Raw genomic sequence first — 10,770 nt, 5'->3', positions numbered from 1 at the left:
TAAACCATGAAAACACTAAAACTAACCTATATAAGCAACTCTACCCTTATCCTCTTTAAAAGCTGTTATAAACCATTAAAACAAGTTCAAAGCTTCCCTTACCTCTTGAAACCAGAAGCTGGGACAACCTAAACACTGAACTATGGCCACCACGACTTCTCCTTCACCAAACCTCCAAAACTCTTCTTTTCTCTCAAAACCTTTCAAACCACTTAGACACAACCAACCCTCTGCATAAGCTGATAAAAGCTTGCAGATGAGTCATGGGAGACGTGGCCTAACCTCTGGTAATGATCTGGAGGCAACACCTGTCCAAATCACTGACTGAGGAGTGCACAATAGCTGGCTGACCAGCTTAGCTTCGGCTGCTGAATCGCTTGCAAAACCATGCAACATTCGGGGGCCGAACATTGGGCACTTTCGGCGGCCGAACTTACCTTCGGCGGCCGAACCTGGCCTTTGTCCCCTAAGCCTTTTCTTGTCAAAACTCAATCCTATTCTATTCAAAACCTTACAAATTCTTAAAAACATTTAGCAAAACTTTCTAATACCCTACTAGAAGTCTCTGACATCCCCAAATTCCACCGGACAGTAGGAATTCCGATGCCTGAATTAGCCGGGTATTACAGTTCAGATCTCCCAATCCATAAAACAACTAAAGTATCAACCAATCTTCAACTAGAAATAAAGGTTTCAGCCACTCATGGCTGAAATAAAACCAAGAAAAGAAAAGAAAGAGATGAAGGAAGAGGTGGTCGAAGCCTTGGAGAAGGAGGAGTGCGTGGACGGCTTGTCGCCGAATGGGAGAAGAGTGATAGGGTTGTGTGGCGTGTGGATTAGGTGGTCCTTATATAGCTTTTATGTGTTGCCCTAGCTCTTCCTTGCTGCCCAAGTTGATGCCCTTGCCGCCCAAGTGTACATTAATGAGGTGGAGCCTCCTTTTGAATTTTGAATGTGCAAGACTTAGGGGGCAAGTATGTCTTCTTTGGCTTCCTTAACAAGCTGAATTTTGAATTTCAAATTTTGAATGTGCATCTTCTTGAAATTTGGCTTCCTCAATAAGGAAAGGGATTCTTGAAGATTTGAAATTTGAATTTCAAATTGCTCCACTGACTGCACTTTCCTTATTTGCACTTTCGTTAGTTAGCACTTTCCTTAATAAGCTAAATCTTGAATTTTGAATTTTGAATGCTCTTGGAGATTTGAAATTTGAATTTCAAATTACTTTCCTTGTTTATCTCCTCTTCAGTTACAACTTAGCATGCTTACTCTCCTTTGTTCCATTTTAGGCAGTTTTAAGGGCATTTTCTCCAAATTACCTCTTTACACCATTTTCTGCAAAATAAGATTAAAACCACAAAATTAGGCAGAAAAAGTGTAAATTAACATCAATAACAATATGATAAAATGGTCTAAATTTGGGCTGATCACAAGACTTTTCACGGCAGAGGTTAGTTCAGAAATTTGAGAACTGAGAGCAGATGTACTTACCTCAATGACTCTTCTTGGCAGCTGCATTTCATCTTCATATTGTCTAGATGTTGCTGCAAGTGTTGAAATCAACTCTTTAATTGCTTGAGGTGTTTTATCTTCAATTGAACCTCCACATGCTACATCAATGAATTTCCTTTCGGATGGCAGCAAACCTCCATAGAAGAATTCTATGAGTGATTTGTCTGACATATCATGTTGAGGACAGCTTGTGCATAATCTCTTAAATCTTTTCCAATACTCATACAAGTCCTCAGTCTCTTTTTGCTTAATGCCACTTATCTCTCTTCTTATGCCTATGACTTTAGAAGTTGAGAAATATTTATTCAGAAAAGCTCTAACCATACCATCCCAAGAAGTGATTGATTCGGGTGGTAGGTAAAATAACTAATCCTTGGCATAATCATCAAGTGAGAATGGGAATGCTCTCAGTTTCACATGCTCTTCAGAGATGCCTTGCGGCCTCATGGATGAACACACTATGTGAAGTTCTTTCAAGTGCTTATGTGGATTTTCATTCTCCAAACCTCTAAATTTAGGTAGGAGGTGTACCAAACCTGTTTTGAGCTTAAAAGGGGCTGTCAATGGTGGATAGGTGATGCAGAGAGGTGCTTTATCGCCTAAAGGGGCTGCCAACTCCCTCAATGTTCTTTCTCTTAGTATTACTACCCTCATTGCTGGATTTTCTGGTATGAATTCATCATGAACAGCAGGTTCAGCATGTGAAGCAGGTTGTCTATTGATTTCAGCCATCTTCGTGGCTGTTTGGTTAAGTTCAGTAGAGTTGCACTCTGTTTCTGCGATTGTCGGTTCTGTTTTTGCAGCAAGTGATTCTGCGATGGGTGTTGCTGGTTTCTTGGGGGCAGCAACTTCTAGTTTGGTGGTGGCAGATTCTGTATGAGCTGTCTCTTGGACAGCAACAGCTTCAGCGGGTGACTTGCTCCCCAAGTCGACTGTTTCGCTCCTCGGCTTGACGTGCTTCCCAAGTCGCTTGATTGTACACTCAATTTCTAGATCGTAAGGTAGAGTTTCCTTGCGTCCAACCCTGGTCATGAAAGAAAAATAAATTAGTTAAATCAGCTCCCCGGCAACGATGCTAATTTTTTGCTGTGCAGTTGTCGAAGCCGGTCAAAAATAACCTTTTTGGTTATCCACAATTTCACAACCGTAGATAGTGATAAAAGGATCGAATCCATAGGGAATTGATACTCACCTATTTTTCTTATCAAGGACCAAGTAAAGAAATTGCAAATAAAAAGGGAGTTTTTAGATTTGTTAAATTAAACTAATACCGAAAGCAATAAAGTAGAGCAAATAATAAAGTAAAGAAGATTCAAGTATGAGAAAAGGTCTAGTTGAAGAATTGGATCCACTTCAGTTGTTGGGATTGATCACTGACACTTAGGTTCCTTTGTTTGATTCAATAAATTAGTTATGGAGGTGGAACACGCTTCTCACCACCATATCCCTCCTTAAGCATAGATTAACTAGAAAATATTCTCTAATTAATCACTAATCAACAAGTTGTCAAGGAACGTCCTTGGGGCTTTTAGTATCAATCAACCGTTAATTGCATTAAGAAATAGAGAGACCTAATTCTAGCTACCCAAACGTATGGTGATATCGCTAGGTTATGCAATCTCTTTAATTTTTACACCAAGAGTTACATGTGTTTGAATAATCCAAGCAATTACGGACTTAAAACTATCCAAACTAACAAACTATTACTTTGCAATCAAGAATCAATGGGCCCTATTGATCTAAAAAACAAAGCAACAATAGAATTAAGCATGAAATTGCATAAATATTGATAAACGTAAGATAAACAATATATGTTCAGATCTCCCAATCCATAAACAACTTGAAGTTTCACCTAATCTTTAACTAGAAAAAGAGGTTTCAGCCACTCATGGCTAAAACAAAACACAAAAAAAAAATAAAATAAAAGAAAGAGAAGAGGAAAGAGGAACCCAATCGGCAGCTTGGAGAGGGAGGCGCGCGGCTTGCAATCCGAAAAGTGGAGATAGACTTTCTTGCTTGTTTGTGATTCTTTTATAGTTGAAAGTGTTGCCCTAGGTTTCCTTGTTGAGATGGAGTTCTCTTTCCTATTTAGGAAGGCAATTGTATTTCCTTGAGATTTGGCTTCCTAAATAGGCAGAATTGAGTGCTGAGGTGTCTTCATATTTTTAATAAGGGAACGACTTCTTCAAGATTTGGAATTTGAATTTCTCACTACTCTGCTGTCTATACTTTGCTTATTTATCTTCACTTCAGCTGCAACTTGGTTTGGGCAAACAACTTGGGCAAACCATGTTTGTTCTTCTTTATCCTCTTTTAGGCAGTTTTAAGAGCATTTTCACCAAATTACCTCTTTACACCATTTTCTGTAAAATAAGATCAAAACCACAGAATTAGGCAGAAAATGTGTAAATTAACATTAATAACAACATGATAAATAGGTCTAAATTTGGTCTGATCACCTTCTACAGACTAGTAATCTCTTTAGTACATCTTCAGAGTCATAAATACGCGTGCGGTAAATTAGACTGATGTGGCGCATGTGGTAGATAAGGTATGGGCTAGTCAATTCCTTGATCAGATCAAATTTAGACCCATTTATCATGTTGTTATTAATGTTAATTTACACATTTTCTGCCTAATTCTGTGGTTTTGATCTTATTTTGCAGAAAACAGTGTAAAAGGTAATTTGGTGAAAATGCTCTTAAAACTGCCTAAAAGAGGATAAAGGAGAACAAGCATGGTTTGTCCAAGTGGTTTGCCCAAGCCAAGTTGCAGCTGGAGTGAAGATAAATAAGAAAAGTATAGACAGCAGAGTAGTGTGAAATTCAAATTTCAAATCTTCAAGAAGTCTTTCCCTTATTAAAAATGTGAAGACATCTCAGCACTCAATTCCACATATTTAGGAAGCCAAATATCAAGAAGATACACTTGCCTTCCAAGAATTTAAAATTTAAAATTCAAAAGAGAACTCTATCTCAACAAGGAAACCTAGGGCAACACTTTCAACTATAAAAGGATCACAAACAAGCAAGAGAGAAGTTTGGACACTTTCGGATTTGAAGAGCTGTGCGCCCCTTTCTCCCTTCCACCGATCGGTTCTTCTCCCTCTTCTCTTTCTTTTATTTTTTGTGTTTTGTTTCAGCCATGAGTGGCTAAAACCTCTTTTTCTAGTTGAAGATTAGGTGAAACTTCAAGTTGTTTATGGATTGGGAGATTTGAACATATATTGTTTATCTTTTGTTTATCAATATTAGTAATTAATTAGAGAACGTTTCCTAGTTAATCTATGATTAAGGAGGGATATGGTGGTGAGAAGCGTCTTCCACCCTTATAACTATTTATTGAGCCAAATAAAAGAACCTAAGTGTCAATGATCAATCCCAATAACTGAAGTGGATCCGAAGTTTCAACTAGGCCTTTCTCATTATTGAATTTCTTTACTTTATTATTTGCTTTACTTTATTACTTTTGATTCTAGTTTAGTTCATCAATCTCAAAACCCCTCATTTTACTTTTATTGTCTATTTATTTACTTGGTCTTGATAAGTGTAATACCCGGCTAAGTTTCGGCGTCGGAATTTCAACCTTCCGATGGAATCTCCGTTGGCACCCGGAATCTCCTTAGGAAGGGTAAAATAAGGTTTTTATAAAATGAATTTTGAAAATTTTAAGGTTTTAAGAAAGAAAGAAAAGAGTTTTTGAAGAAAATAGTTTTGGAAGGAAAACCCAGGATCGGCCGCCGAAGGTGGTGCTGCCGCGGGACCTCCTCTTTCGGCCCCCGAAGGTGGTTTATCCAGCCACCTATAAGAGGCCTTCAGCCCGAAAACGAGAGAGTTTTTCTCTCCATTTTCGGACAGAGGTGAGTCTTGCCACCCTTTGATGCTTTTGCGGTTTTTCCTTCAAATCTCTTAAGAAATTCTCGTATTTTGCCTTGTTTTTGAAGATTTGAGCTTGAATCCAAGTTTTTAAACCTTGGAGACCTCCGAAGACTATTTTACCTCATCTCCACGTTGGGGTTGCCGTCACCTTTAGATCTCCAAGAGATAAGCCTAGATCCTTGCTTTTCTTATGTTTTAATCATGTTTTAAGAAGGGGTAAATGGTCAATAATGCATGAAATGATTAGATCTAAAGTTTTACGGTTTGAGTTGGGTTATTAATGAATGTTTGCTCTTATGAGTTTTTATGGTTGTTTGTTGGGGTTTAGGCTAGTTTTTATGCCCCTTATGCATGTTTGAGTAAGTATACATATTTTGGGGAGTTGGGTGTGGGGATTTAAGAGTTTTGGTGGCTGACTACATAGGGCAGAATCGGGTTCTACCTTGCTGGAGAAACCAGGTTCAACCGCTGAATCTGCTTGTGGAGGCAGCCTTTTGGCTGCCTAACCTGCCCCCAAAAACATGGACTTTCGGATCTATGAAGGGGTTTACGCCGCCGAACCTGGCCTCGAAGGTTGTTGACTTTTGGATCTATGTGGAGTTTCGGCCGCCGAACCTGTCCCCGAAAGTCCCTGACTTTCGGATCTGTGAAGGACCTTCGGCCACCGAACCTGCCGCCGAAAGTCCCCTGCCCAGCCTTCCTTTGCTTGTTTTATGTGCATGTTTTGATATGTTTTAGGGGGTTTTTGGAGAGTTGTTTAGAGTCTTGTAATAGTTATGTTTGGTCCTTCATTTGAGTCCATCTGTGTAGGATCGGACCAGGGAGACCGTAGAGGCCTTCAGTGAGTTAGTTGCGTCATTGATAGGCAAGCGTCAGCCAGAGGTGAGTAGAACTAAACTAATATATTGCTTTAAAGAAATCAAACTTTTTAAGCATGTTCACGCATCACGAATGCCATGTTTATGTATTAGGCTGTATGCATTAGAATTCACGAATATGATGCATTGTATAATTTACTGTTGATGTGGATGGATATTGGATGACCCACTAGCCCTCGAGATGATATGATACAGAAAGACCAGAGCTTGCCTATTCTACGCCCCTGGCACGATGTAAGAGAAAGACCAGGGCTTGTCCATTCTATGCCTCTGGTATTATGGATATGTTATGTTATGTTAAGCGAAAGTCCTGAGGAGCTCCGTCGAGGGTCGGGCACATTGGATTATGTAGAGGATTACTGGTGACAAGTTCATCCTTGATGTGAATTGTTTGTGTTGTGATGCATTTCATACGAGCATATGTTTATTAAACTGTTTTTATGTTCTGCTCACTAGGCTCTTGTAGCTTATCCCTTTCCCTTAACCCCAGGTTTGCAGGGTCGAAGATAGCTCGGGAAGCCGGCATAGTAGCTAGTATAGTTTGATGTAATAAAGTAGTTATGGACATGTATTGTATAATGGATTAGAATTATGCTTTGCCGTAGTTTTTATCATTGTAATCCCTGTTAACATGATCCTTATGTAAAAGTTTTAATTTTGAGTTATATTTGAACCAAGCTTGAGGCATGTAATATTTACCATACTAGAGCATTTGATGAGGGCTCTAGTATGGGTTTTATATTTACAGTTATGATACATGTACAGGTTGAGCTTGGTTTCATGGAAATGTTTAAGTTTTGTTATAATATTTGATCATGTATGGGATTTTATCAGGTACACAAGATGTATAGTAGGCTTGCTACGGGTTCTGTCAACCTTAAGTCGATCTGAATCCTAAGGCCGGTAGCGGTCCGGTTTCTGGGTCATTACAATAAGGAAGATAGGCGAGTATCAATTTCCTGTGGATTCAATCCTTTTACCATTATCTACAGTTGTAAAATTGTGGATAACCAAAAAGGTTATTTTTTACCGGCTTCGACAACCGCACAGTCAAAAATTGGCGCCGTTGCCGGAGAGCTGATTTAACTAATTTATTTTTCTTTCATGACTAGGGCTGGATGCAAAGATACTCTACTTTACGATCCAAACATTGAGTGTACAGCAAAACAACTAAGGAAGTTGCAATTCAATCCGCTGCACGACACATTCAAACCAATGCTGCTGAAGAATTACCTTCTGCACATACTGTCAAGACTGCTATCCAAGAAATGAAATAATTTGTGCCACCTACTACTGAAATCAAAACTGAATCTACTGTCAACCTGTTGTCCCAAGAAACAGAAGCAGCTGCTGAGTCTGCTGCACAAATCATTGTTGTACTTGCTGAATCAAATGCTGAACCAATTGTTGAGACAACCATTGCACTTGAAACTGAACCAGCTACAGAATTTGCTAAACCAACTGCTGAATTTACTGCGCAATCTGCTGTAGAGGTGATAGATTCATCCCCAAATGATACACAAGCTGCTGCACCTGAACTAGTCCAAAAATTAAAAATTTTTGCCAAAAACTTTCTTGAACCAGCTGCTGTCATCGCTGAATTTGAAGCTGAAAATGTTGAGGCGAGAGCTCCAATGGCACAAGAAAGAAATCTTCGCAAACTAGCAGCACCTGTGGATGATCAAGCATTATGGTGCATCACTTACCCATCTTTGACAGCCCCTTTTGAGCTTAAATCTAGATTAATTCACCTACTTCCAAAATTCAGAGGTTTGGAGAATGAAGATCCACACAAGCACTTTAAAGAATTTCACATTGTGTGCTCGACAATGAGGCCTCAAGGTATTTCCGAAGAGCATGTTAAATTAAGAGTTTTTCCCTTTTCTCTTGATGATTTTGCCAAAGACTGGTTGTTCTATTTATCACCCAGATCCATCACTTCATGGGCTGGGATGGTGAGAGCCTTCTCAAGTGAATACTTCCCAACCTCAAAAGTTATTGGCATCAGAAGAGAGATCTGTTGCATCAAGCAAAAAGATTATGAAGAGCTATATGAATATTGGGAAAGATTCAATCGATTGTACACAAGCTGCCCTCAACATGACATCTCTGATAAATCCCTTGTTGAACATTTCTATGGAGGCTTGTTACCCTCAGAAAAGAGATTAATTGATGCAGCGTGTGGAGGATCAATAGAGAACAAGACACCTCAGGCCATAAGAGACATAATCTCCACTAGGGGTGAGCATTCGGTCGGTTCGGTTCAAAACCGAACCGAACTGAATAAACCGAAAACCGAAATTTTAGTGTTTATAAAAACCGAACCGAACCGATTTTGGTCAGAAACCGAATCGAATCGAACCAGTCTGATTCGGTTCGGTTTGATCGGTTTCGAATTTTAATAATTTTTTTATTTTTTACACTTTATTTTTAGTATTTTAAAATTTAATTAAAATATTTTAATTTTAATATGATTTAATTTCTCTATATTATTGAAAAAACATATTATTATTACTAATCGGTTCGGTTCGATTTTTTCGGTTTTTTTCTGATCAAAACCGAACCGAACCGAACCGAAATTTTTGAAATTAAAAACCGAACCGAACCGAAATATATAAAAAATCGAACCAAATTTTTAAATCGGTTCGGTCGATTTTTTCGGTTTGAACCGAATACTGCTCACCCCTAATCTCCACCATGGCAGCAACCTCAAAACAATATGGAGACAAAGAGAACTGCCAAGGAGAACTAATGAGGTAAGTACATCTTCCTTAGCCTCACAAATTTCTGACTTAACTTCTGTTGTCTATAGTTTGATTGTAGGTTAGGCTCAACAAATTCATCAAGAACAGCAAGTCCATGCCAATGGAGGATTTAATGAACAGCAGAGATATGATCCTTACTCTGACACCCACAATCTAGGTTGGAGGGAGCACCCGAACTTCAGTTATGCTAGCGCAAATCAATATCAAAATCCAGCCCAAGCAGCACCTCAGGAATCTAGTGTGCCCCTTGAAGAGATTATAAAATCTTTAGCAAATATCGTGCAAAACCTTCAAGAGCAAATGAGTCAAATGGCTACTTCCATGAGTAAGCTAGAATCTCAAGGGAAATTACCTTCCCAAACAGAGATTAACCTAAAACAAAATGTTAGTGCCATCATGTTGAGAAGTGGAAGAGAGCCTCAGAATGATAGGGCTGAAGATAGAGGTTCACAATTGCAAAGACAAGTTGCTGAAGAAAATCTGCCAGAAAGTGAGCCAGGAAATCTGTTTGTCCAAACAGGCGGGCAAACAAGCAGACAGAGTGCACACATGGATAGGGACCGTTTGCCCAAGCTGTTAGAAAACTGTTTGCCTAAGCAGACTGGACAAATAGAACCAGTACACCAGCATAAGGCAGACCAGCAAGCAACATTCAAGATCCCACCCCCCCTCGCAAAAAAGGTTTGAAAAATCACAAAAGGAAAAAGAAGACAAAGAGATCCTTGAAACCTTTAGGAAAGTGGAGATTAACATACCTTTGCTAGACGCTGTGAAGCAAATACCAAGGGAGCCAAAGAGGATAGAAATAGTCTGCTGCATACAGCAGACAGACTGTTGTTTGCCCAAACAGACAGAAGAGAAGAAACAGGCAAGCTGCTGTTTGCCCAAGCAAGTCCAGCACCCAACGCAAACAGATTGCAGTCTGTCCACACTACTTCAGCAAGCAGAATTCAGATTGTCCAAACCCGTTGAGCAAGTAGCCTCGACAGAATGCCATTCACCCAAACAGCCAATAGAGGAGCTAAGGGGGAGATTGTTGTTTGCCCAAACAATAGGAGAAAGCGAAATCTAGTACCTTCAGACTACCAACACAGATAGGTTGTTGTTCGACCAAGAAAACAGCAAGGGAAAAGCAGGCAGACACTTGTTTGCCCACACAAGTTATGCAGGTGACACAGGCAGAATCCTATTTGCCCGAACAGTAGGTCTCTATACAGCAACTTCTGAAATATGCAGAAATGAAAATCACCTCCATGAACATTCATTCTATGCCAAAGTTGATGAACCATGGTACGCAGACATTGTGAATTACCTAGCCACAGATAACTTACCTTCTGATATGCCCAAGCACACAAAAGACAAAATAAAGAAGAGTGCAAATTACTATGTCTAGGATGAACCATACCTGTGGAAGCACTATTCTGACCAAGTGATAAGAAGATGCATCCCAGATCAAGAAATAGCCTCAGTCCTTATATTTTGCCATTCATACAGTTGCGGTGGACACTTTGGACCACGAAAGATAGCCCACAAAATACTTGAAAGTGGATTGTTTTGGCCCAATATTTTTCGAGATGCCTATGGATAGAGCATAAATTAGTCCATTTTATCTTGATATTATTAATGATTATTTACATGATTTCTGCTTAATTTAGTGCTCTTGACATTATTTTGCAGAAAATAGTAAAAAAAAGGACATTTTGGAGAAAATACCCTTAAAACTGCCTTAAATGGAGC

At 39.2% G+C, this 10,770-nt stretch overlaps 1 non-coding gene across 1 annotated transcript; it reads right to left on the bottom strand.

The window, feature by feature from the left end:
- Positions 1-8,268: 8,268 nt before the first annotated feature.
- Positions 8,269-8,375, bottom strand: LOC122721412. Its single transcript, XR_006348091.1, has one exon. It is a non-coding gene; the product is annotated as a small nucleolar RNA R71 (small nucleolar RNA).
- Positions 8,376-10,770: the final 2,395 nt, after the last annotated feature.

The sequence above is a fragment of the Manihot esculenta genome, chromosome 12 (assembly GCF_001659605.2).
Source record: "Manihot esculenta cultivar AM560-2 chromosome 12, M.esculenta_v8, whole genome shotgun sequence".
Taxonomy (NCBI): Eukaryota; Viridiplantae; Streptophyta; class Magnoliopsida; order Malpighiales; family Euphorbiaceae; genus Manihot; species Manihot esculenta.
This window is presented reverse-complemented; position numbering and strand designations above follow the sequence as displayed.